The sequence below is a fragment of the Podarcis raffonei genome, chromosome 13 (assembly GCF_027172205.1).
Source record: "Podarcis raffonei isolate rPodRaf1 chromosome 13, rPodRaf1.pri, whole genome shotgun sequence".
NCBI classification, from domain to species: Eukaryota; Metazoa; Chordata; class Lepidosauria; order Squamata; family Lacertidae; genus Podarcis; species Podarcis raffonei.
Genome location: NC_070614.1, coordinates 50717872 through 50744671, shown reverse-complemented (window position 1 = coordinate 50744671; position 26800 = coordinate 50717872). Strand labels below are relative to the sequence as shown.

The following is a 26800-nucleotide window of genomic DNA, read 5'->3' as shown; positions in this document are numbered from 1 at the left end:
GATAATAATCAGCTAAATGGTTTGAGGATCTATACAACTTTGTAACATGCAGAAATCAGCATTCTCAGAGAAATCAAAGAATGGAACTGGGGGAAGTCGGGGGGAGGGAGGAAAAATGGGGAAAAAATAAGGATGATATGTTTTTGGATAACATGTTTCGTTTTAATTTTGATTATTTTTATTTTTATTTTTTAAAGAGAGGCAGTGGCGAAGCTCCATGGCCAAGTCGAGATGGTGGGTTTTTTTAAAAAAAACACCCAGCGCTTTAACCACTAGATCCCACTGCTAAAAAGGTGATACGTTGGGCCTGGACGGTGCAAGCTGTTTTTATTTTATTTTTAATGTGGGTGCAACTTCCACAACCTCTTTCTTCCTTCCTTTCCATTTGGAATCTGAGGAACTCTGCACTTTCAACCGATTAGTGTTGGTATCAATATCTTTTCCCATTCTACTGCACCTCCCACCCAATTTTGCAAGTGAATTGCAAGGCGCCTCTTGCAAATGGGAGAGGAATGGAAGACAGAGACAGAGAGGAGACAGAGAGGAGCGGCTGCAAAAAAGGATACGGAGAGGAGGGTTTCCTAAGGAAGCATTGGTGGTTCAGTGGTAGAATTCTCGCCTGCCACGCGGGAGGCCCGGGTTCGATTCCCGGCCAATGCAACTTCATCTTTTCTTTTTCCTTTTTTGCTGACTTGAACGGAGAATAAATATAAATCTCAAACAGGCAGTTTTAGAAAGATTTTTTTTATTTTACTTAATCTCCTTACTTCTGCAAACAGGCACAAAGAGAATGGCCGGATTAATAAAGTTAAAGAAAGAAAGAAAGAAAGAAAGAAAGAAAGAAAGAAAGAAAGAAAGAAGCATGTGAGGTGGGGTGGGGGGAACATTAGGTCTGGGGAGAACTGGGACCCATTAAACGAGAGGAAAACAAAACGTGCGTTGCATTGGCCGGGAATCGAACCCGGGCCTCCCGCGTGGCAGGCGAGAATTCTACCACTGAACCACCAATGCGCCGTTGAAAACAGCTGGATGGGTCCTTTGATGAAGGGAAATTCCCAGCGTTTGGCGGTGGTGCTGCGCGAATATGTTCTAAATAGCAAGCAGGTTTCCTCCTCCCTGAGACGGGGTTTTCTTTATTTATTTTCCTGTCTATACAGAGGCATGTTTCTGAGGGTTGCCAATGCGGCTCTTAAGAATAATAAGCTATAATCAAAATCAGACCTAATCCAAGTCAGACGCATTGAAACAAATGGGTTTAAAGCAATTTAAGTCCTTGCTTTTAATGGTCCCAACTCTGAGCTGGATCTCATCTATCCTACGCCTCCCATCAAAACTGGGTTTTATTAAACAGCACGGTTTCCAACGTTAAAAATATACAAAAAGGGAAAACACAATATACGTAATTTTTAAAAAGCGAGAACGAAATAAGCCAACAATTCAGACATATTTAAAAGACCATAGAGCTGGCATCCCCAAATCTGGCCCTCCAACTGTTTTGGGACTACAATTCCCATCATCCCTGACCACTGGTCCTGTTAGCTAGGGATGATGGGAGTTGTAGTCCCAAAACATCTGGAGGGCCGAGTTTGGGGGTGCCTGCCATAGAGGCACTTTTTACGCTGAACGCCACCATGGATATTGCGAGTACAGTGGCACCTTGGGTTAAGTACTTAATTCATTCTGGAGGTGCATTCTTAACCTGAAATTGTTCTTAACCTGAAGCACCACTTTAGCTAATGGGGCCTCCTGCTGCTGCCGCGCCGCCGGACCATGATTTCTGTTCTCATCCTGAAGCAAAGTTCTTAACCTGAAGCACTATTTCTGGGCTAGTGGAATCTGTAACCTGAAGCATATGTAACCTGAAGCGTATGTAACCCGAGGTACCACTGTGTTGTTAATATTCTATCTGTGATGTAAAAACAAACAACTAAATCCGATTCTTAACACAATAAGAAACTGAGAAACAGTTTCTACGCAAATGCAATTCTGGTTCTAAACGCAGCATAAGGGGTCTCTATAGTATAGTGTATTTTATAGTATAGTGTATTTTATAGTATAGTGTATTTTATAGTATAGTGTATTTTATAGTATAGTATAGTATAGTATAGTATAGTATAGTATAGTTTATTTTAAAATTGGGGTTTCAAAGTTTTTAGGGGTTTTAATAGTATAGTGCATTAAAAATTTTTTTTTAAAATTATACTATAAAAAGTTTTTATAGTATAGCATAGTGCATTTTAAAATGGGGTTTCAGAGTTTTTAGGGGGTTTTGAATGTTTTATGTAGTTTTTCAATTTCATTGTTCTGTATGGGACAATGACAATAAAGATATCTATCTATCTAATATATGCGCGTGGGTTGCTGCTGATGAGAGAAGAACAGCGTGCCTCTGAGCGTGTGCAGAGTACACCACACATGTGCTCCACGTGTATGTTCAATTCTTTTGTTTCTCAGAATTCCTTCCACCCTCCCTCTCACCCCCTCCCCCTGTTTATGACACACACACACCCCAGTGGGAGTTTTTTGGCAGGCGCCTGGGGGTGTGACGGCTCGTGTGGCCTCCAGGCCCATCAAAGAGCAGGCGAAGCCCAGGAGGTCATTGACACCTTGGCGTGTGGAAAGGTTTCCCAGGGTCCCCCCCCCCTTCCACTCACACCCAGCCAAATCTGGAAGGAAAAGTGGAGAAAATCTCTCTGCCTTTGGACAAGCTTCGAGCACGCTCAGGGCCTGGCGCTGGAGACACGTGCTGGAGGCTGGCTGGATGCAAGGCGAGAGTGCCTCTGAGGGTGTGCAGAGAGCCTCCAACTTCCCCCAGCTCATCTGAGGTCGGGGTGTGTGGAAGAGCATGAGCCCATGTTTTTATTTTGAGAACCAACAACAGCTTGCGGAGGAGGGAATAATATGAAAATTGTATATAGAGACAGATGCACAGGATGTGCACAACAGATGCATTGGTGGTTCAGTGGTAGAATTCTCGCCTGCCACGCGGGAGGCCCGGGTTCGATTCCCGGCCAATGCAACAGTGTTTTTGTTTTGATTTATTTATATGCTCTTCATCTGTATTTATTGGTTTATTATTACAACCTTCACACATCCAGATGTTGCCCCATTCAATGCCCATGGGCTAGACCTGAAGGTTTAAGTGGAGATAACTCTCTGGGTTTATATCCATCTTACTAACTCAGAGTAGACCCACTGAAATTAACACACCTAACTTACTCCTGTCCATTCATTTTGATGGGTCTATCTAACTTTGAATATGACTAACACCTATAGCGGGTTGCCGGGAGCAGCCCATTTTGCAGATACAGTGGTACCTCGGGTTACATACGCTTCAGGTTACAGACTCCGCTAACTCAGAAATAGTGCTTCAGGTTCAGAACTTTGCTTCAGGAGGAGAACAGAAATAGTGCTCCAGTGGTGCGGCAGCAGCAGGAGACCCCATTAGCTAAAGTGGTGCTTCAGGTTAAGAACAGTTTCAGGTTAAGAATGGACCTCCGGAACGAATTAAGTACTTAACCTGAGGTACCACTGTACAGGTGCTTCTGTGAGTGCAAACAACGTGATCTTCTTCTTTTTAATTGAAAACTGCTTTTAGTATGGCCTCCGCTGCATCCACATAATATTGGAAGATTCAACACCCCTTGACCTGATCCAAATAAAAATGGATTGGATGAGGTGCACAGCTGCTTTGTGGGGTGGCGGTAAGAGGGGCACCATTTGCAGAAACCAGAAGTGTGGTTTCTCTTTTGAAAAGATCCCTTTAATCCAGGCACCCCCAAACTCAGCCCTCCAGATGTTTTCGGACTACAATTCCCATCATCCCTAGCTAACTGGACCTACGGGACCGCCTCTCCTGGTATGCCCCACGGAGGACCTTAAGGTCCACAAATGACAACACCTTGGAGGTCCCAGGTCGCAAGGTGGTTAGATTGGTCTCAACTAGGGCCAGGGCCTTTTCAGTACTGGCCCTGACCTAGTGGAACACTCTGTCACAAGAGACTAGGGCCCTGCGGGACTTGACATCTTTCCGCAGGGCCTGCAAGACAGAGCTGTTCCGCCTGGCCTTTGGTTTGGACTCAGTCTGAGCCTTATGTTTCCCTCCCCTTATGGTTTTGATCAATGAGCTACTATTAAAATGAGGCTGCATTTTAAATTATATTTTAACCTGTATTTTAAATTGTTTTATTATTATTATTTTTATTATTGTTGCTGTAATTTTACTGGTGTTAGCCGCCCTGAGCCCGACTCTGGCCGGGGAGGGCGGGGTATACAGTGGTACCTCGGGTTAAGTACTTAATTCGTTCTGGAGGTCCATTCTTAACCTGAAACTGTTCTTAACCTGAAGCACCACTTTAGCTAATGGGGCCTCCTGCTGCCGCCGCGTGATTTCTGATCTCATCCTGAAGCAAAGTTCTTAACCAGAGGTACTATTTCTGGGTTAGCGGAGTCTGGAACCTGAAGGCGTATGTAACCTGAAGCATATGTAACCTGAGGTACCACTGTAAATACGATATGATACGATACGATATCTTTATTCTCATTGTCCCATACAGAACAATGAAATTGAGAAATCTACATAAGACATTCAAAACCCCCTAAAAACTCTGAAACCCCATTTTAAAATACAATACACTATAGAGACCCCTTATACAGTGGTAGCTCACGTTAAGTACTTAATTCGTTCTGGAGGTCCGTTCTTAACCTGAAACTGTTCTTAACCTGAAGCACCACTTTAGCTAATGGTGCCTCCCGCTGCCGCTGCGCCGCCGGAGCACGATTTCTGTTCTCATCCTGAAGCAAAGTTCTTAACCGGAGGTACTATTTCTGGGTTAGCGGAGTCTGTAACCTGAAGCGTGTGTAATCCGAGGTACCACTGTAAATACGATATGATACGATACAATATCTTTATTCTCATTGTCCCATATAGAACAATGACATTGAGAAATCTACATAAGACATTCAAAACCCCCTAAAAACTCTGAAACCCCATTTTAAAATACAATACACTATAGAGACTCCTTATACAGTGGTAACTCACGTTAAGTACTTAATTCGTTCCGGAGGTCCATTCTTAACCTGAAACTGTTCTTAACCTGAAGCACCACTTTAGCTAATGGTGCCTCCCGCTGCCGCTGCGCCGCCGGAGCACGATTTCTGTTCTCATCCTGAAGCAAAGTTCTTAACCGGAGGTACTATTTCTGGGTTAGCGGAGTCTGTAACCTGAAGCGTGTGTAATCCGAGGTACCACTGTAAATACGATATGATACGATACAATATCTTTATTCTCATTGTCCCATATAGAACAATGACATTGAGAAATCTACATAAGACATTCAAAACCCCCTAAAAACTCTGAAACCCCATTTTAAAATACAATACACTATAGAGACTCCTTATACAGTGGTAACTCACGTTAAGTACTTAATTCGTTCCGGAGGTCCATTCTTAACCTGAAACTGTTCTTAACCTGAAGCACCACTTTAGCTAATGGGGCCTCCCACTGCCGCTGCGCCGCCGGAGCACGATTTCTGTTCTCATCCTGAAGCAAAGTTCTTAACCGGAGGTACTATTTCTGGGTTAGCGGAGTCTGTAACCTGAAGCGTGTGTAATCCGAGGTACCACTGTAAATACGATATGATACGATACAATATCTTTATTCTCATTGTCCCATATAGAACAATGACATTGAGAAATCTACATAAGACATTCAAAACCCCCTAAAAACTCTGAAACCCCATTTTAAAATACACTATAGAGACTCCTTATACAGTGGTACCTCAGGTTAAGCACTTAATTCGTTCCGGAGGTCCATTCTTAACCTGAAACTGTTCTTAACCTGAAGCACCACTTTAGCTAATGGGGCCTCCTGCTGCTGCTGCGCCGCCGGAGCACGATTTCTGTTCTCATCCTGAAGCTAAGTTCTTAACCCGAAGTACTATTTCTGGGTTAATGGAGTCTGTAACCTGAAGCGTATGTAACCTTTAGCGTATGTAACCCGAGGTACCACTGTACTGCGTTTAAAACCAGAATTGCATTTGGTTTAATAATAATAGTAATTATTATTATTATTATTATTATTATTATTATTATTATTATTATTACAGGACCAATGGTCAGGGATGATGGGAATTGTAGTCCCAAAACAGCTGGAGGGCCGAGTTTGGGGATGCCTGCTTTAATCCGTACAAAGAGAAATCCCTAAATCGTGGAGGATGGGGGGGGAGAGACATTGTCCTCCAATTATTCCCTCCCCCTCCATCCAGCTGCGGGCGAGGGTTGTTAATTAGGGAAGGGGGGCAAGGCTGGTGTTGTCCTTCCGTCTCCCCCCCCCCGCCTTCTGTCGTGCCCCCGCCCGCCCCGCTTTAGGAGCCTGGGAAAGTCTTCCACACGCCCAGGTGCCAATTGCCTCCCACGCCCGCCTGCCCTTTGATCCGCCTCCCTAGCGCCACTTGCGGATCCCCGGCCCCCCGCGGAGGTGTCAAATGGCACCTCTGGCCAAAGCGGCGGCCCACGAGCCTTGGCACCTCCGGGCACCTGCCGGAGACCCCCGAGGCGCAGCGGGAGGAGAGAGCCATAGATCTGCCTGGTTCAACCCGCAGGGTGTCTATCTGCGCCGCCTCCTCCTAACTGGGGAGCGTTTGTTAGATGCAGAGGCCAAAATTCTCCCAGCTCTAAGCGCAAAGGTTCTTTGAGTGCCACGTGTGACAAAACTGAATAGAAGCGCAAGCAGTAGTAATAGTAATAATAGTAATAATAATAATAATTATTATTATTATTATTTATTGTTTATACCCCACCCATCTGGCTGGGTCCCCCCAGCCACTCTGGGCAGCTTCCAACAAAAACTAAAATGCAATAACCTATTAAACATTTATTATTATTATTATTATTATTATTATTATTATTATTATTATTATTTATACCCCACCCATCTGGCTGGGTTTCCCCAGCCACTCTGGGCAGCTTCCAACAAAACACTAAAATACAATAACCTATTAAACAGGTTCCCTAAACAGGGCTGCCTTCAGATGTCTTCTAAAAGTTTGGTAGTTGTTTTTCTCTTTGACATCTGGTGGGAGGGCGTTCCACAAGGCGGGTGCCACTACCGAGAAGGCCCTCTGCCTGGTTCCCTGTAACTTCCCTTCTCGCAGTGAGGGAATCACCAGAAGGCCCTCGGAGCTGGACCTCAGTGTTCAGGCAGAATGATGGGGATGGAGATGCTCCTTCAGGTATACTGGACCGAGGCCATTTAGGGCTTTAAAGCTCAGCACCAACACTTTGAATTGTGCTCGGAAACGTACTGGGAGCTGATGTAGGTCTTTCAAGACCGGTGTTATGTGGTCTCGGGGGCCGCTCCCAGTCACCAGTCTGGCTGCCGCATTCTGGATTAGTTGTAGTTTCCGTGTCACCTTCGAAGGTTGCACCACATAGAGCGCATGGCAGTAGTCCAAGCGGGGATAACCAGAGCATGCACTACTCTGGCAAGACAGTCCGCAGGCAGGTAGGGTCTCATCCTGTGCACCAGATGGAGCTGGTAAACAGCTGCCCTGGACACAGAACTGACCTGCGCCTCCATGGACAACTGTGAGTCCAAAATGACTTCCTGGCTGTGCTCCTGGTCCTTCAGGGGCACAGTTACCCCATCCAGGACCAGGGAATCCCCCACACCTGCCTGCCCCCTGTCCCCCAAAAACAGTACTTCTGTCTTGTCAGGATTCAACCTCAATCTGTTAGCTGCCATCCACCCCCCAACCGCCTCCAGACAGACAAAACAGAAAGAAGCGCAAGCGGTAGTAGTAGTAGTAGTAATAATAATAATAATAATAATAATAATAATAATAATAATAAATTTTATTTATACCCCGCCCTCCCCAGCCAAGACGGGGCTCAGGGCAGCTAACACCAGGTATAAAAACAATTGATTAAAATACAACTTAAAAACAATATTAAAATACAACATTAAAATGCAACCTCATTTCAGCAGATAAGTGCTTTAAATCATTGCAACCCCGCACACCCAACAGGCAGTGCACTGGCAATAAAATGGTTAAGAGTCCATCCTGACTTGTGCTACTGCTGCAAGAATCTCAAGGGGGAAAATCCAGATGTTATGCACAGCATTGGTGGTTCAGTGGTAGAATTCTCGCCTGCCACGCGGGAGGCCCGGGTTCGATTCCCGGCCAATGCAACTTGAATTTTTGGTTTAATTTTCTCTCTGTGTGTATAAGAATGGTGGAACTTTTTGGTTTGGAAGCAACTTCAAATGAACACCCGAATTTCCTCCTGGCCTTCTCCCCCCCACGTAACCTAAAGGAGCTTTCAAATATGGGAGCATGGAAAGTATCCAGCCTCAATTATCACGCCCAGAAGTGGCTCCCATTGGATTCAATGGGTTTTTTTCCCAAATAGGATGACAGCCAATATCTCTCAGGTTTTCACTGACAAAATAAATCAGGGGAGAGTGAGGAAGGGGGAGATTTGGCAGGGAAATGGAAGCCGGGGGTCAAATCCAGACTTCCCAAGTGCAGGCAAGATTTGAGGCACCGCCTGGGCGTTCTTCTTTTTTTGCAAGATTGTGCAAGATTCGTGTTCGTGGTGCAGTTATGTTTTTCTGCAAAAAGCTTCGCCTCGATTGGATGCAAGGTTTTTGGGAGGGGTGCGTTCCTCCCCATCTGCCCGCCCCGTTTTAAGCAGGAATGCAATGATCCTGCCACGTCGCGTGCTTCTAACCATCCATCGCCTCTTTCCTTTTATTCCGTGGGAACAAGATCGAGCTTCAAAGGCCGGCCTATTCAGAGTCACACCTTCCTTTTCGGGGGTGGCGGGTGGGAGTGGGGAGTTTCACAGCTCCCAACGCCCAAGAGCGCCACCCCCACCCCATTTGACGTGGCTCAGCAAATGGGGGCACTGGGGGCACCGAGGGGGCACTGTGAGTTCCTCCCACCCTGGAGGGTGGCGGAGATTAGGGGCTCTGGAGAGCTGCTGTGTAATAATAATAATAATAATAATAATAATAATAATAATAATAATAATAATAATATATTTATTCCCTGCCCATCTGGCTGGGTTTCCCCAGCCACTCTGGGCGGCTTCCAACAGAACACTAAAATACAATAACCTGTTGTTGTTGTTGTTTAGTCATTTAGTTTTCTCAGTAGTGATGTATGGAAGTCCCATGGACTGCAAGAAGATCAAACCTCTCCATTCTGAAGGAAATCAGCCCTGAGTGCTCACAGGAAGGACAAATCCTGCAGCTGAGGCTCCAAGACTTTGGCCACCTCGTGAGAAGAGAAGAAGACTCCCTGGAAAAGACCCTGATGTTGGGAAGGATGGAGGGCACAAGGAGAAGGGGACGACAGAGGACGAGATGGTGGGACAGTGTTCTCGAAGCTACCAGCATGAGTTTGACCAAACTGCGGGAGGCAGTGGAAGACAGAAGTGCCTGGCGTGCTCTGGTCCAGGGGGTCACGAAGAGTTGGACACAACTAAACGACTAAACAACAACATTATGTGTGCTTTTTCTGCATGTTCTATAGTCTAGAGGGAAGGGAGGGGCAGATGGGGCTCCTCCGCCTGGGAAGGTAGCCCACCTAGGAGAAGAAAAACTGCTCCTAAAGCTCTGTTGCCTTGCAGGATATTTTCAGGAGAAGAAAATGCTAAGGAGTAAACCCTCCACCATTCATGAATGGAGTCCCTAAGGCCGTTGGACGGCTTCTAGGCTTCTTGCTGGCAACTGCTGCAGCCAAGCTAGTGCCAAACGTCTTGCTCTGCACCCTCTATGGCTCTCCTTTGCCTCTAGATTGGTAACTTCAGTGCGTGCCTGAATTCAGGGGCAGAAACATACCAGTGTTTGGAAGGCAGAGGTGAGCTGAGTCTCTTATGCTCGGATCCTGCTGGCAAGATTCCCACAGGTTCCAGTTGACCACAGCGAGAAGAGTCTAGGTGGGCTGCATTTGGCCTGTTCCAGTGGGCTCCTCTTATGGTCTTATGTAGATGCCATACATTTAAAGCAGACACACTCCAAGAATCCTGGGAACTGTAGTTTGCCTCATCACAGAACTACAACTCCCAGCACCCTTAACAAACTACAGTTCCCAGGACTCCTTAAGGGAAGGTCATGTCCTTTAAATGTACAGCAGGTAACACAGTCTCCGGAAAGGGGGCAACCCCAGCCCCTCACAGAGACTGAGCCTGGGAGATTATTTTTGCCCGCAAAGCATTAACCCTTTGCCAAAAAGCTAGGCTGCGTTGGCCGGGAATCGAACCCGGGTCAACTGCTTGGAAGGCAGCTATGCTCACCACTATACCACCAACGCTGGCGACTGAGGCTGCCTCCAGCATCACCTTGGCTGGGAACCTCTCCACAAACATCTGGCACTCCCTGTAGCGTCACAGCCAGATTTCTGGCCTCATCTAGAAAGGCTGCTCTTCTTAGCATCTTGGAAAACTGGCTCTGCAATATTGCACCCTGGTTTCTGAAATGCTGAAACTGGTAGGTCTGGCGCAGGGCCGGCCCTCCTGTGAGACAAGCTGAGACAACCGCCTCGGGCGGCAGGATCCCCAGGGGCAGCAGAACTGCCTCCAAGTTCCCGACAACGTTAGATCTTCACTCCCTCCCATCTTTCCTAGCCAGTGTTGCAGTTTGCCTCAGGTGTCAAAATGTCTTGGCCCAAATATCTTGGTCCTGGAGCTCAGAGCCCCATGCTTGCAAATGGAAGCCTTTCTTCCTAATATTGAACACACTTGGGGCTGGGGATTGACTGTGACTTCTCATGGTGATGGGAAAACACTCTGCACATGCTTAAAAGGCACTCTCCCTCTCGCCATTCCTTCACCTATAGTTGAAAACAGCTTCTGGCACAATTAAGTCTAGATTCCACGCTGTAGACTCGGAGGCAGATTCCTCTTCCAGGGACTGTACTTTGCTTCTCCCAGAGCTACAATTCCCAGCGCTCTTAAGAAACTATGTTTCCCGGGATTCTTTGGGAGAAAGTTGTGCTCTTTCAAACGTACGGGATGTATGAGTTGCCAGGATGTAGATTTGCCCTAGAAGTAGCGTTCACAGTGGTCCGGTGGTTGGGCTTGTAAACGGGTGAAAGAGTATTGGGAAATGATCCATAACGAATTGGGGGGAAATGTTTAAATGTACTTCTCCTCTCCCCCAAAAGTCCTTTCTGTGGTGGATAATTCAGGCTGAAATTCCCAGGTGTCGAAAAGGGTTATTTATGTCAATGCTGCGGCCTGTGTTTCGTTAGCCCAAAAATGGAAAACGAGTGAGGTCCCAACCGGAGAAAAGTGGCAACTTAAGCTGGCAGAATATGCACCATTTGCAGACTTAACACAGAGAATAAGAGAACAAGAAGAACATACTTTTAAGGAAGATTGGAAACCGTTTATTGAATATATGGGAAATAACTGTGTACAGATGAAAGCGCGGGCAGCATTGAGATAAATTCAACAGTGCAAACAAGTTTGGGTGGATGCAATAATGGAATACTGAATGGTACAGTTTTTGTAAAATGTGTGGGGGTTTAGGACGTGAGCCCTATAGCCTCCCCCCTCCTCGCCCCTCCTCAGCACCATCTATGGGTTTCTTCATCTTCGAGGGCAGGAATGCCTTTGCATACCAGTTTCTGGAAGTCACAGTTCTCCTGTGCTCGGATCCTGATTGCAAACTTCCCATAGGCTCCACTTGGCCACTGTGAGAATAGGGTGCTGATTCAATAGGCTCTCCTTTTATTCAAAACCATACATTGGAAGCAGACGCCAAGAATCCTGGGAATTGCAGTTTGCCCCATCACAGAACTACAACTCCCAGCACCCTTAGCAAACTACAGTTCCTGGGACTCTTTGAGGGAAGGTCATGTCCTTTAAATGTACAGCAGGTAACACAGTCTCCGGAAAGGGGGCACCCCCAGACCCTCACAGAGACTGAGCATTAACCCTTTGCCAAAAAGCTAGGCTGCGTTGGCCGGGAATCGAACCCGGGTCAACTGCTTGGAAGGCAGCTATGCTCACCACTATACCACCAACGCTGGCGACTGAGGCTGCCTCCAGCATCACCCTGGCTGGGAATTTCTCCACAAACATCTGGCACTCCCTGTAGCGTCACAGCCAGATTTCTGGCCTCATCTAGAAAGGCTGCTCTTCTTAGCATCTTGGAAAACTGGCTCTGCAATATTGCACCATGGTTTCTGAAATGCCGAAACTGGTAGGTCTGGTGCAGGGCCGGCCCTCCTGTGAGACAAGCTGAGACAACCGCCTCGGGCGGCAGGATCCCCAGGGGCAGCAGATCTGGCCTCCAAGTTCCCGACAACGTTAGATCTTCATTCCCTCCCTTCTTTCCTAGCCAGTGTTGCAGTTTGCCTCAGGCGTCAAAACATCTTGGCCCAGCCCTGGTCTGGGGGCAGCTCCCAAATGTCCCTTTGTCACCTGAATTTTCATCTGTTTTCTACTGCTCCCTCCCTCCAGCGCTTCAGTTCTAAACAAATAGGTCCTGGAGCTCAGAGCCCCAATCTTGCCAATGGAAGCCCTTCCTCCTAATATTGAACACACTTGGGGGTGGGGATTGACTGTGACTTCTCATGGTGATGGGAAAACACTCTGCACATGCTTAAAAGGCACTCTCCCTCTCGCCATTCCTTCACCTGAGTTAAACTTATAGTTGAAAACAGCTTCTGGCACAATGAAGTCCAGATTCCACGCTGTAGTAGATTCCTCTTCCAGGAACTGTACTTTGCTTCTCCCAGAGCTACAATTCCTAGCACTCTTAAGAAACTATGTTTCCCAGGATTCTTTGGGAGAAAGTCGTGCTCTTTCAAACATATGGGGTGTATTAGTTGTGGGGATGTAGATTTGTCCTAGAAGTAGTGTTCACAGTGGTCCAGTGGTTGGACTTGTAAAAAATGGAAAAGGAGCGAGGTCCCAACCGGAAAAAAGTGGCAACTCAAGCTGACAGAATATGTACAGCTTGCAGACTTAACACAGAGAATAAGAGAACAAGAAGAACATACGTTTAAGGAAGATTGGAAAACGTTTATTGAATGTATGGGAAATTACTGTGTACAGATGAAAACGCGGGCAGCATTCAGATAAATTCAAGAGTGCAAACAAGTTTGGGTGGATGCAATAATGGAATACTGAATGGTACAGTTTTTGTAAAATGTGCAGGGATTTATGATATGTAAAATGATCCATGGAAAGAGAAGAAAGGAAGTCACTGATATCTTAAGGATGTATAAATGAATACTTTAAATTCTAAAACTGAAAATTTTATAAAAACTAAAAACCCCAGTTGTCAGGTGGCCATCAGGTGGGGGTTTAGGACGTGCCCCCTTCAAGTGGCCTGCTATGCAGTCCTATCGCCTCCCCCCTCCTCGCCCCTCCTCAGCACCATCTATGGGTTTCTTCATCTTCGAGGGCAGGAATGCCTTTGCATACCAGTTTCTGGAAGCCACAGTTCTCCTGTGCTCGGATCCTGATTGCAAACTTCCCATAGGCTCCACTTGGCCACTGTGAGAATAGGGTGCTGATTCAATAGGCTCTCCTTTTATTCAAAACCATACATTGGAAGCAGACGCACGCCAAGAATCCTGGGAATTGCAGTTTGCCCCCTCACAGAACTACAACTCCCAGCACCCTTAACAAACTACAGTTCCCGGGACTCTTTGAGGGAAGGTCATGTCCTTTAAATGTACAGCATGTAACACAGTCTCAGCCCCTCACAGAGAGTGAGCCTGGGAGATTAATTTTGCCCGCAAAGCATTAACCCTTTGCCAAAAAGCTAGGCTGCGTTGGCCGGGAATCGAACCCGGGTCAACTGCTTGGAAGGCAGCTATGCTCACCACTATACCACCAACGCTGGCGACTGAGGCTGCCTCCAGCATCACCTTGCCTGGGAATTTCTCCACAAACATCTGGCACTCCCTGTAGCGTCACAGCCAGATTTCTGGCCTCATCTAGCAAGGCTGCTCTTCTTAGCATCTTGGAAAACTGGCTCTGCAATATTGCACCCTGGTTTCTGAAATACTGAAACTGGTAGGTCTGGCGCAGGGCCGGCCCTCTTGTGAGACAAGCTGAGACAACCGCCTCGGGCGGCAGGATCCCCAGGGGCAGCAGATCTGGCCTCCAAGTTCCCGACAACGTTAGATCTTCACTCCCTCCCTTCTTTCCTAGCCAGTGATGCAGTTTGCCTCAGGTGTCAAAAGATCTTGGCCCGGCCCTGGTCTGGGGGCAGCTCCAAAATGTCCCTTTGGTCACCTGAATTTTCATCTATTTTCTACTGCTCCCTCCCTCCAGCGCTTCAGTTCTAAACAAATAGGTCCTGGAGCTCAAAGCCCCATGCTTGCCAATGGAAGCCCTTCTTCCTAATATTGAACACACTTGGGGCTGGGGATTGACTGTGACTTCTCATGGTGATGGGAAAACACTCTGCACATGCTTAAAAGGCACTCTCCATCTCGCCATTCCTTCACCTGAGTGAAACCTATGGTTGAAAACAGCTCCTGGCACAATTAAGACCAGATTCCACGCTGTAGTAGATTCCTCTTCCAGGAACTGTACTTTGCTTCTCCCAGAGCTACAATTCCTAGCGCTCTTAAGAAACTATGTTTCCCAGGATTCTTTGGGAGAAAGCAGTGCTCTTTCAAACATATGGGGTGTATGAGTGGTCCAAATCTGGAGGCATAACAGGAAGGTGAACGAGAGGGCACTTTAGTTCACACCACTTACTTGATCTGGTTCGACTGTCATGGCAACCTCCCTAACCCCTGAGGATTCTGGGAGTTTTGGCTCACAGCAATCCTTTGCAAGAGAAGGATGGCGGTTAAGTTGCCCACAAGCAGGTTGAGATTGTGCTGTGAACATACCAGGTAGATCGAAAATATCCCACATGGTGTGTAGTGATGGTGCACCATGGAGATGCAATTTTTACTTTTCGTTTCAAGCACGTGTGTGGAATTTTTTTTGGGGGGGGTGTAGAGACATCACCTTGCCAAGAAAGGTCCGTATAGTCAAAGCTATGGTTTTCCCAGTAGTGATGTAGGGAAGTGAGAGCTGGACCATAAAGAAGGCTGATTGCCGAAGAATGGATGCTTTTGAATTCTGGTGCTGGAGGAGACTCTTGAGAGTCCCATGGACTGCAAGAAGATCAAACCTCTCCATTCTGAAGGAAATCAGCCCTGAGTGCTCACTGGAAGGACAGATCCTGAAGCTGAGGCTCCAAGACTTTGGCCACCTCATGAGAAGAGAAGAAGACTCCCTGGAAAAGACCCTGATGTTGGGAAAGATGGAGGGCACAAGGAGAAGGGGACGACGGAGGACGAGATGGTGGGACAGTGTTCTCGAAGCTACCAGCATGAGTTTGACCAATCTGCGGGAGGCAGTGGAAGACAGGAGGGCCTGGCGTGCTCTGGTCCAGGGGGCCAAGAAGAGTCGGACACGACTAAACGACAAAACAACAACAAAAAGTGCAATGCCCTGAGGCACCTCCTTGTTATCCATCAGTGATGAGAAATGAAGGTTTTCAGGGGCACCCAAGCAAAGAAGGTATCAGTGGGTGGAGACGCCAGGGGATTAGGGGGGCAGCTACGCGTGCCTAATGAAAGTGAGGGGGGTGGGGTGGGGTGGGTTGCAACCCCCCTGAAGGGACCCTTGCCTGGGACAAAGGTCTCCCCCCGCCTGCCACTATTGCCAGGGCCCTGAACAAAGGCTGCTTTTGGCCCGGCTCCCAGGTGCTGGCAGTGAAGCCTGCCCTGGGTGCGAGCGCCGTCAGGGGTTTAATTAAAAGGAAGGGGGGCAGCCCCATTAAGAGTCCCTCTCCGGGGGTCTCCGTTGGGGCTGAACGGGGGAATCGGGACACACAACGCAGGCCTGTCCTTGACTCACCACCCTTGGCCTGGCTCCTCACCTGAGGCCTTTGCTGCCAAGCTACAGACCTCACATGGAACAGGCTACCTATCTAGGTATGTATAACAACAACAACAACAAGAAGAGCAGCAACAATAATAATTTATTATTTGTACCCCGCCCATCTGGCTGGGTTTCCCCAGCCACTCTGGGCGGCTTCCAACAAGGATTAAAAATACATGTTGTTGTTTAGTCGTTTAGTCATGTCCAACTCTTCTTGACCCCATGGACCGGAGCACGCCAGGCACTCCTGTCTCCCACTGCCTCCCGCAGTTTGGTCAAACTCATGCTGGCAGCTTCGAGAACACTGTCCAACCATCTTGTCCTCTGTTGTCCCCTTCTCCTTGTGCCCTCCATCTTTCCCAACATCAGGGTCTTTTCCAGGGAGTCTTCTCTTCTCATGAGGTGGCCAAAGTCTTGGAGCCTCAGCTTCAGGATCTGTCCTTCCAGCGAGCACTCAGGGCTGATTTCCTTAAGAATTGATTGGTCTGATCTTCTTGCAGTCCATGGGACTCTCAAGAGTCTCCTCCAGCACCAGAATTCAAAAGCATCCATTCTTCGGCGATCAGCCTTCTTTATGGTCCAGCTTTCAGCTTTCACTTCCATACATAAAATAAAATACATACAAGGATTAAAAATACAACAATTTTGTTCTTTATATGCCGCCCATCTTGCCCCAGCCATTCTGAGCAGCTCCCCACAAAATATTAAAAAAACAATAAAACATCAAATATCAGAAACTTCCCTATAAAGGGCTACCTTCAGATGTCTTCGAAACGTCAAATAGTTGTTTATTTCATTGACGTGACATCTAATAGTAATAATTTTATCTGTCTATCTGTCTACCTACTTACCTACCTGCCTGCCTGCCTGTCAAAGGCTGTGTGTACAGCCTTTGTTGTGAATGGGCTTTAAAAGTATAAGATCTGTAAAGCACATTCAGAATGCCATTCTCCTCCCCTCAGAGAATTCTAGCCACTATAGCCCTGCTGTCAGATGTCAAGGAAATAAACAACTATCTGGCTTTTAGAAGACATCTGAAGGCAGCCCTGTTTAGGGAAGTTTTTAAGGACTGATGTTTTATTGTGTTTTTAATATTCTGTTGGGAGCCGCCCAGAGTGGCTGGGGAATTCATGAATCCCCTTGCAACATATAGTCCCTGTCTCAACCAAGTCATCCGTATGAAAAAAATATACCACACTCTGGCAGATGTGTTCTGAGTACCTTTGCTGTCCGAACAAAATTAAATCATGCAAAATCTGGGTGATGGGGGATACAGCAAAGGTTCTGGCAACAAGAGTCTAGTTCTCATTGAGGACATAAACCTGTGCTTTCTGGTTTGGACCAGTTTCAGACTGGACTCACTTAAAGGAAAGCTGTTCTGCACCAAAATTTTAGAAAGGTTGGAAATTTGCCTTACACCGAGTCAGGCCACCTTTTTGCAAACGAAGCATGTGTCTCCTACAACCCTCTCCCAAAAATTAGGATGTTTGCATTGGCCGGGAATCGAACCCGGGTCTCCCGCGTGGCAGGCGAGAATTCTACCACTGAACCACCAATGCGAGCATAACCACGAATGCAAGCAGTTCTTTGCAAGTTGAAAACTTTGCAAGGTTTTTGTGTGTGTGCCTGGGCTTTTTCCTGGAACTTGCATGTTTCCTGGGCGGTGACATTATTCTGTGCGGAGGGGGGAGAGAGATCGGAAGCGTGGAGAAAGACCTATTCAGACGCACAATCCCCACCTGCAGCCCAGCTCCAAGTTGCGTATTTGGGGGGAGAGGTTTCCCTGAGCAGAAGAGCGATGTGTTCAGACTTGCAAGCCAGGTGGCTGTGATGGCCGAGTGGTTAAGGCGTTGGACTCGAAATCCAATAGGGTTTCCCTGCGCAGGTTCGAATCCTGCTCACAGCGCGAGGCCAGTCTTTTCTCTGCAAGCTTTCCTTTTGACCCTTTTAGATGTCTTCACTTTCTCTATCTCGCACACAGCTCCGCTGCAAAGGAACATCTCCGCTTCTGACACGGAAGTGACACGGGCAGAAGCGGCTGAATGATCTGATCGACCCTCTCCCCCCCCTTTCTCACATTCCAGATGTTAGAAGGAAGCAACGCATCCACAAATCTGGAGCGATGATGCACAATTCTGATCTTGGCTGGGTTTCCCAAGAGGTGCATCTTCATCTCAGCAGATAAACTCTGAGCTATTTTCACCCGGCTGGTTTCTATAAATAAATCCGCAGTTTCAAATAATCCGCATTTTAGCAACAGCAGCTCCCGCCTCTTCCATTGGTAAACCGTCTGGTTCCAGAAAGTGTAGGCTGCTTGTCGTTACTGCGTGGCAAGGAGAAATGCACTCTGCACATGCTCAGATTCAGCTTCTTGGAATTTTTTATGGGCAGTTTGGGATTGACGTGGGAACTGAAGCTTTATCCCTTTTGCACTCCTCCCGGGACACAATTAGAATCCTGCCTCACCCAAGAGTCAACCTCAGGGCTAAACCTTGGAGGATGTCTCTGGTCATGTGCAGAGTGCCTTTGCCCTCACTGACAAAGAACTCCAGCTAACCTCACACATCTGGGAGGAGGGGAGCAGATTCTCTGGTCAAGGTTTCCAGGCAGGAATTATTTCTCTTTTTCATTAAGAGCTGAACCCTGGGGTTTTAGATTACTGCAGCTACTCTAGTGCAAAGAAAAAGAAAGAAAAAAATCTCTGCACGTGCGCTGAACCACTACCTGCGATCATCGCGCATGTGTGAGCGTGCCAACACGAGAGTAACGCTTGGAGAAAATCGTTGCGCGTCTCTAAGGGCGCAGTGTCTTGGCCACACGGGTATGTTTGATGATCTGGGCAAGGCCAAAATTAATTTTGGGGGCTTGAGCATATAAATTTATTAAAGTTTCCCGGGGGAGCTGTTTCTCGAACTTTTGAGCAATCAGGCAACCAGCGACCGGCTCCAGCATCGCGCCATGGGCTGGGATCGGACACACGTGTGTGGGGGGCCGGGGATCTGAACAACAAAGCCTTGCTAATGCAAAATCTTTGGAATTAACATGTGTAGAGGATCGTGGGGTTCTGGGAGAAGGGGAGGCGGAGATCTGCAAATAGGTCCACGAGGGTCCCCTCCCCTGCTCATGGCAGGCCCAGCTGTTCACTTAGGGGGCTGGAGGTGTCCTTTTTCCCTTGGGAAAAGGAGCCATTCCCTCCTCCGCCTCTGCCCCCTTTTATGGTGGAATTGCAAAAGAAGCCTTTGATCCGGATTTTTAGCACCTTGCCGTGTGTTTACAAATTGGCTGCGCCCCCTCCCTTGCCACCTTCTGCTGTCCACGCGACTGGGGTACCTGGCAGGAGAAGGGGCGGGGGTGGTTTAAATTTCTCGAATTTCAAAGCAGTCCGGTTGCTCCCCACCACCTTCCTAGCTTTTGTGCTTCCAAGCAATGTTTTGAAAGCCCTGTCCTTTTCACCCCCTGCACAGCAGGCAGAGATCCAACCGGTGCAGCTTTCCCTGAGAAGCCTCCTCACCACTTGAATTTCTGCCTGCAGCGTGCGCAACATTCCTGCAAACATACACACCGCAGCCTGTTCTGAAATCCTGTTTGGAGGCCAGTTTTCAGGGGTGGGGAGACAGGCTTGGGAGATCAGGAGGAAAGCTCAAACCCACCACTGAATAGGAGGAGGGGGCCTTTGAAAACTGGATTAGGGGGCATTGAGAGGGGCGAATCCCTTTAAGGGGATTGTTCCTTTAGTGGCTCTTGCGGATGTTGGGCTTTTTTTGGGGGGGAGGATTATCCGATTAGTGCTAAATTAAATAGTTCATTCCGCTGCCTCCTTTATCCCCAGTGTGTTCAGCAAAGCAAAGCCAAGATCAGATTGAATTTGCTTCAAGGGGCAAGAGGAGAAGGGAAACTCTTGTGAAAACCTTTGCACGTAGAAAAAATAAAATAAAATCACTCTCAACCACTTGATTTCCCAATGTTATAGCTCCACATAGGGTGGACAGCTAAAAATAAAAGAATTGACAATGCACCTGTGCTTGAATGTGCCTCTAAAACATGGGTAGGCAAACTAAGGCCCGGGGGCCGAATCCGGCCCAATCGCATTCTAAACTGTAGTTAAAGCTCTGGTTTTCCCAGTAGTGATGTATGGGAGTGAGAGCTGGACCATAAAGAAGGCTGATCGCCAAAGAATGGATGCTTTTGAATTCTGGTGCTGGAGGAGACTCTTGAGAGTCCCATGGACTGCAAGAAGATCAAACCTCTCCATTCTGAAGGAAATCCAGTGCTCACTGGAAGGACAGATCCTGAAGCTGAGGCTCCAATACTTTGGCCACCTCATGAGAAGAGAAGACTGCCTGGAAAAGACCCTGATGTTGGGAAAGATGGAGGGCCCAAGGAGAAGGGGACAACGGAGGACGAGATGGTGGGACAGTGTTGTGGAAGCAACCAGCATGAGTTTGACCAAACTGCGGGAGGCAGTGGAAGACAGGAGGGCCTGGCGTGCTCTGGTCCAGGGGGTCACGACTAAACAACAACAACAACAACAACTAGCATGTTCTACTGCAAGTTAAGGTGCAGGAGCCGGGCTAAGGCGAAATGTTGGCAACCCCACCAGCATATTCCACGGCTGTAACAAGCCTATGTACCAACATTTGAAGAAGAGGCTGGTGTGACGTGAAAGCCTTTTCAATTCTAGTTCACGCAACAAAAGCTGTGATCTCACCTACTCTAAAAAAATTTGGTTGGAGGGAAGGCCAAATTCTGTTTCTGAGTTTTATCATACTTTCTAATCTCCCAGTAGATTTGACTTAAATGGAGCGTGGAATCTGGACTTAATTGTGCCAGAAGCTGTTTTCAACCATAGGTTTCACTCAGGTGAAGGAATGGCGAGAGGGAGAGTGCCTTTTAAGCATGTGCAGAGTGTTTTCCCATCACCATGAGAAGTCACAGTCAATCCCAACCCCCAAGTGTGTTCAATATTAGGAAGAAGGGCTTCCATTGGCAAGATTGGGGCTTTGAGCTCCAGGACCTATTTGTTTAGAACTGAAGCGCTGGAGGGAGGGAGCAGTAGAAAACAGATGAAAATTCAGGTGACCAAAGGGACATTTTGGAGCTGCCCCCAGACCAGGGCCGGGCCAAGATATTTTGACACCTGAGGCAAACTGCACCACTGGCTAGGAAAGAAGGGAGGGAGTGAAGATCTAACGTTGTCGGGAACTTGGAGGCCAGATCTGCTGCCCCTGGGGATCCTGCCGCCCGAGGCGGTTGTCTCAGCTTGTCTCACAGGAGGGCCGGCCCTGCGCCAGACCTACCAGTTTCAGCATTTCAGAAACCAGGGTGCAATATTGCAGAGCCAGTTTTCCAAGATGCTAAGAAGAGCAGCCTTTCTAGATGAGGCCAGAAATCTGGCTGTGACGCTACAGGGAGTGCCAGATGTTTGTGGAGAAATTCCCAGCCAAGGTGATGCTGGAGGCAGCCTCAGTCGCCAGCGTTGGTGGTATAGTGGTGAGCATAGCTGCCTTCCAAGCAGTTGACCTGGGTTCGATTCCCGGCCAACGCAGCCTAGCTTTTTGGCAAAGGGTTAATGCTCACTCTCTGTGAGGGTCTGGGGGTGCCCCCTTTCCGGAGACTGTGTTACCTGCTGTACATTTAAAGGACATGACCTTCCCTCAAAGAGTCCCAGGAACTGTAGTTTGCTAAGGGTGCTGGGAGTTGTAGTTCTGTGATGAGGCAAACTGCAATTCCCAGGATTCTTGGAGTGTGTCTGCCTTAAATGTATGGTTTTGAATAAAAGGAGAGCCTATTGAATCAGCACCCTATTCTCACAGTGGCCAAGTGGAGCCTATGGGAAGTTTGCAATCAGGATCCGAGCACAGGAGAACTGTGGCTTCCAGAAACTGGTATGCAAAGGCATTCCTGCCCTCGAAGATGAAGAAACCCATAGATGGTGCTGAGGAGGGGCGAGGAGGGGGGAGGCGATAGGGCTCACGTCCTAAACCCCCACACATTTTACAAAAACTGTACCATTCAGTATTCCATTATTGCATCCACCCAAACTTGTTTGCACTGTTGAATTTATCTCAATGCTGCTCGCGCTTTCATCTGTACACAGTTATTTCCCATACATTCAATAAACGTTTTCCAATCTTCCCTAAACGTATGTTCTTCTTGTTCTTTTATTCTCTATGTTAAGTCTGCAAGCTGTGCATATTCTGTCAGCTTAAGTTGCCACTTCTCTTCGGTTGGGACCTCGCTCGTTTTCCATTTTTGGGCTAACGAAACACAGGCCGCAGCATTGACATAAATAACCCTTTTCGACACCTGGGAATTTCAGCCTGAATTATCCACCACAGAAAGGACTCTGGTTTGGGGGGGAGGAAAGTACTTTTAAACATTCCCCCCCCCCAATTCGTTATGGATAATTTCCCAATACTCTTTCACCCTTTTACAAGCCCAACCACTGGACCACTGTGAACGCTACTTCTAGGGCAAATCTACCCCCGCACAACTCACACACCCCATATGTTTGAAAGAGCACGACTTTCTCCCAAATAATCCTGGGAAACATAGTTTCTTAAGAGCGCTAGGAATTGTAGCTCCGTGAGAAGCAAAGTACAGTTCCTGGAAGAGGAATCTACTACAGCGTGGAATCTGGACTTCATTGTGCCAGAAGCTGTTTTCAACCATAGGTTTCACTCAGGTGAAGGAATGGCGAGAGGGAGAGTGCCTTTTAAGCATGTGCAGAGTGTTTTCCCATCACCATGAGAAGTCACAGTCAATCCCCAGCCCCAAGTGTGTTCAATATTAGGAAAAAAGGCTTCCATTGGCAAACATGGGGCTTTGAGCTCCAGGACCTATTTCTTTAGAACTGAAGCCCTGGAGGGAGGGAGCAGTAGAAAATAGATGAAAATTCAGGTGACCAAAGGGACATTTTGGAGCTGCCCCCAGACCAGGGCCGGGCCAAGATATTTTGATGCCTGAGGCAACTGCAACACTGGCTAGGAAAGAAAGGAGGGAGTGAAGATCTAACGTTGTCGGGAACTTGGAGGCCAGATCTGCGGCCCCTGGGGATCCTGCTGCCCGAGGCGGTTGTCTCAGCTTGTCTCACAGGAGGGCCGGCCCTGCGCCAGACCTACCAGTTTCGGCATTTCAGAAACCATGGTATAATATTGCAGAGCCAGTTTTCCAAGATGCTAAGAAGAGCAGCCTTGCTAGATGAGGCCAGAAATCTGGCTGTGACGCTACAGGGAGTGCCAGATGTTTGTGGAGAAATTCCCAGGCAAGGTGATGCTGGAGGCAGCCTCAGTCGCCAGCGTTGGTGGTATAGTGGTGAGCATAGCTGCCTTCCAAGCAGTTGACCCGGGTTCGATTCCCGGCCAACGCAGCACATCTTTTGGTAAAGAGCTATAGCTTTGTGTGTAAAAATAAGCTCCCAGGCCCTAGTATCCAGGTAGAATTCCTCTCGCCTGAGACTGTGTTACATGCTGTACATTTAAAGGACATGGCCTTCCCTCTATAATTTGTTAACAGTACTGGGAATTATAGCTCCATTGTGAGAAAACTACGGTTCCCACGATTCTCCTTTAAATGTATGGTATGCACACCTTGCCAACTAAGGTCCGTGTTTTTAAAGCCATGGTTTTCCCAGTAGTGATGTATGGAAGTGAGAGCTGGACCATCAGGAAGGCTGATCGCCAAAGAATGGATGCTTTTGAATTCTGGTGCTGGAGGAGACTCTTGAGAGTCCCATGGACTGCAAGAAGAACAAACCTCTCCATTCTGAAGGAAATCAGGCCTGAGTGCTCACTGGAAGGACAGATCCTGAAGCTGAGGCTCCAAGACTTTGGCCACCTCGTGAGAAGAGAAGACTCCCTGGAAAAGACCCTGATGTTGGGAAAGATGGAGGGCACAAGGAGAAGGGGATGACGGAGGACGAGATGGTTGGACAGTGTTCTCGAAGCTACCAGCATGAGTCTGACCAAACTGCAGGAGGCTGTGGAAGACAGGAGTGCCTGGCGTGCTCTGGTCCAGGGGGTCACGAAGAGTCGGACACGACTAAACGAGTAAACAACAACAACAATGCACACAAGAACATTTTATTTATGCATTTATTTCTTAAAGTTTATACACTGCTTGATTGTAAAACAAGAACATAAACCTCAAAGCATAAAAGGGATAAAACAATAAAATAAAATAAAAAATTACAACTCAGCAACATAAGGTTTCTTGATTTTTATCGTGTTGTAAGTAGGGAAAACTCCTGACATGTCCTGATTTTCAGGTGTGAAAATGGCGTCAGGGGGAATTTTGCCGAACTGGCAGAATGTCAGGGAAAACCTGGATGTATGCCAATGCAATGGGACAGCAACGGAAGCAGCTCCAAAAGCTTAAATTCACAATTTTGGGGACTGGTTCCCCCCAAAAGCTCAATAATTTGGGTTTGTTCCCCCCCCAAAGCTCAATGGCAACCCTAGCTTTGTGGCCCATGGGGGATTCGAACCCTGCTCTCCTGGGTTAGTCTGATACTAACCTCATAGCCATTATTGCCCCCTGAGTGGGCTGGGCAGTGCTACATGACTATGTCCTGGGTTGCGCAGGTGTTAAAGATGCCATGAAGGTAACGAGAGAGAGAGAGAGAGAGAGAGAGAGAGAGAGAGAGAGAGAGAGAGAGAGAGAAAGGTATGTCTGGGAAGAGTCTGAGAGTGTGGGAATCACACCTGTTTGGGGTGTCTCTTTCCTCACCTTCCCTCTTTGAAAGGACCTGTGACTCTTGTCTTTATGGCCAGTCAACACCCCTCTCTGGTTTTTATAAGCTTCTCTTTGTTAGAGGCAAGATTGGGGTTGGTGAGTAGCTGCCCAGACAGATGTTCACCTCTCTCTAGAGACAAAAGGCCCAGGGGAGGGGTCTCAAAGGTGGACAACTCCTGCCAGGAGAAGGGCTACAGCAGGGGTCAGCAAAATTGCCGCATCTTGGGCCGGTGTCTCCAGCGCCGATCGCACAGCGGGCTGGAGGGCGCGGGAGCACGTGCCCATATGCGTGCGCACACGCTATTTCCGGCGCACTTCCGGGTCGGATGAGCACCAGAAATAGCTTGTGTGCATGTGCACAGGCCTCCTCTGACCCAGATGTGCCCTGGAAATAACACTTAAAGTAAAGGGACCCCTGACCATTAGGTCCAGTCGTGGCCGACTCTGGGGTTGCGGCGCTCATCTCGCTTTATTGGCCGAGGGAGCCGGCGTACAGCTTCCGGGTCATGTGGCCAGCATGACTAAGCTGCTTCTGGTGAACCAGAGCAGCGCACGGAAATGCCGTTTATCTTCCCGCCGGAGTGGTACCTATTTATCTACTTGCACTTTAATGTGCTTTCGAACTGCTAGGTTGGCAGGAGCAGGGACCGAGCAATGGGAGCTCACCCTGTCGCGGGGATTTGAACTGCCAGCCTTCTGATCAGCAAGTCCTAGGCTCTGTGGTTTAACCCACAGCGCCATGGAAATACGCTTGCGCATGCGCAAATAACGCTTGCACATGCGCACAAGCTATTTCCGGTGCTCCTCTGACCCAGAAATGGGCAGCGGTGCAGCGGCGGTAAGAGCGGGCGGTGGCAGCGGGTGGCAGGGGTCGCTGCGGGCCGGATAAACGAGTCCCTCGGGCCTTACCCGGCCCATGGACCTTAGTTTGGGGACCCCTGGGCTGGTGCCGAATCAAACTGCTAAAGGGCTCCCCATCGAGTCCATAATTCTGCTTCTCCAGAACAAAGAGTGCGTAAGCGGAGAAAGGTTTCTTCTTCCACAGTGATCTATGCGACGGTCACCTCCAGGCTTGACTACTGTAATTCGCTCTACGCGGGGCTGCCCTTGAAGCTGTCCCAGAAACTCCAGCGGGTGCAGAATGCTGCAGCGAGGCTCCTCACGGGGTCCCTGCCATGGGAGCATATTCACCCAGTCCTTTTCCAGCTCCCCATAGTGTGGACCTTTGAAGTGTATCTCCAATATCTTCCATCCTGCCTCTTCTTGTTGTTTTCATATTTTCCACATCTCGGTCTTGACGCTTTAAAGTTCTCTGTCCCTGGTTCTGTGATTCTCAGTCCTGTCAGAAATCATATTCTTCAATTTCCAGGCAGGGTCCACACCGATGCACTCTGAACATGCACAAGAACACTTTCCTGTTCGATATTCCTTCCCAAGCCCTCTGCATTGGAATCGGGTTCTGGGGCTGAGCCTTGGGGAGTTTCAAATTCAACCCTGGAATGGGGGCTGTGAGTGCAAAATGAGAGTTTATTTTGTATGGCACGGCAGAAAGAGGACAGGTCTGGTTTGAATCAGAATAAACAGGCGTTTTGCACGATGCTTTCTCCTGCTGCTAACTCTTTTGAGGCCAAAAATCTAAACAAAAGCACAATAACACCCCCCTCCCCCCAAACCACACCAAAGATCCACTGCTTCCAACAGTGGGCTAAAATGATCGCTCCAGAATGCCCACAAGCAGGGCATATTTTCAGATACACCATCCCTGGTCCTGGGGGCTCCATTGAGTACAGAAGGGCTGTTGATAACAACCTCTGTTAATTTATCTGCTTTTTGAAAAAGCTAAGTTAGAGGCCACTAAGACCATCCTTGACAGCTTTTCTATTCTGCCAGGCTTATGCAGGCAACTAAGAAAACATATTTCCATAATAGTTGATTTTTAAAAATTTATTTTACATATTTTTATTATAGAGAGAAGTTGTTGTAAACAATTTTGATTTTTTTTTAAATAGAGAGAGGGTGGAGAGAGAGAGAGAGACTGTGTGGTTTAATGGTTAGCAGTGGTCAGCAAACTTTTTCAGCAGGGGGCCGGTCCACTGTCCCTCAGACCTTGTGGGGGGCCAGACTATATTTTGGAGGGGGGGAAATCGACCAATTC

At 47.9% G+C, this 26800-nt stretch overlaps 11 non-coding genes across 11 annotated transcripts; 6 read left to right on the top strand and 5 right to left on the bottom strand.

Annotated features, from left to right (window-relative positions):
• The first annotated feature begins 589 nt into the window (after positions 1-589).
• TRNAG-GCC (transfer RNA glycine (anticodon GCC)) lies at positions 590-660 on the top strand. Its single transcript has one exon. It is a non-coding gene; the product is annotated as a tRNA-Gly (tRNA).
• Positions 661-940: 280 nt separating this feature from the next.
• Positions 941-1011, bottom strand: TRNAG-GCC (transfer RNA glycine (anticodon GCC)). Its single transcript has one exon. It is a non-coding gene; the product is annotated as a tRNA-Gly (tRNA).
• A 1937-nt stretch (positions 1012-2948) lies between these two features.
• TRNAG-GCC (transfer RNA glycine (anticodon GCC)) lies at positions 2949-3019 on the top strand. Its single transcript has one exon. It is a non-coding gene; the product is annotated as a tRNA-Gly (tRNA).
• Positions 3020-8120: 5101 nt separating this feature from the next.
• TRNAG-GCC (transfer RNA glycine (anticodon GCC)) lies at positions 8121-8191 on the top strand. Its single transcript has one exon. It is a non-coding gene; the product is annotated as a tRNA-Gly (tRNA).
• Positions 8192-10247: 2056 nt separating this feature from the next.
• On the bottom strand, positions 10248-10319 carry TRNAG-UCC (transfer RNA glycine (anticodon UCC)). The gene has a single exon. It is a non-coding gene; the product is annotated as a tRNA-Gly (tRNA).
• Positions 10320-11966: 1647 nt separating this feature from the next.
• TRNAG-UCC (transfer RNA glycine (anticodon UCC)) lies at positions 11967-12038 on the bottom strand. The gene has a single exon. It is a non-coding gene; the product is annotated as a tRNA-Gly (tRNA).
• Positions 12039-13792: 1754 nt separating this feature from the next.
• On the bottom strand, positions 13793-13864 carry TRNAG-UCC (transfer RNA glycine (anticodon UCC)). The gene has a single exon. It is a non-coding gene; the product is annotated as a tRNA-Gly (tRNA).
• A 3536-nt stretch (positions 13865-17400) lies between these two features.
• TRNAG-GCC (transfer RNA glycine (anticodon GCC)) lies at positions 17401-17471 on the bottom strand. The gene has a single exon. It is a non-coding gene; the product is annotated as a tRNA-Gly (tRNA).
• Positions 17472-17736: 265 nt separating this feature from the next.
• Positions 17737-17818, top strand: TRNAS-CGA (transfer RNA serine (anticodon CGA)). Its single transcript has one exon. It is a non-coding gene; the product is annotated as a tRNA-Ser (tRNA).
• A 3567-nt stretch (positions 17819-21385) lies between these two features.
• On the top strand, positions 21386-21457 carry TRNAG-UCC (transfer RNA glycine (anticodon UCC)). Its single transcript has one exon. It is a non-coding gene; the product is annotated as a tRNA-Gly (tRNA).
• Positions 21458-23209: 1752 nt separating this feature from the next.
• On the top strand, positions 23210-23281 carry TRNAG-UCC (transfer RNA glycine (anticodon UCC)). The gene has a single exon. It is a non-coding gene; the product is annotated as a tRNA-Gly (tRNA).
• The last annotated feature ends 3519 nt before the right edge of the window (positions 23282-26800 follow it).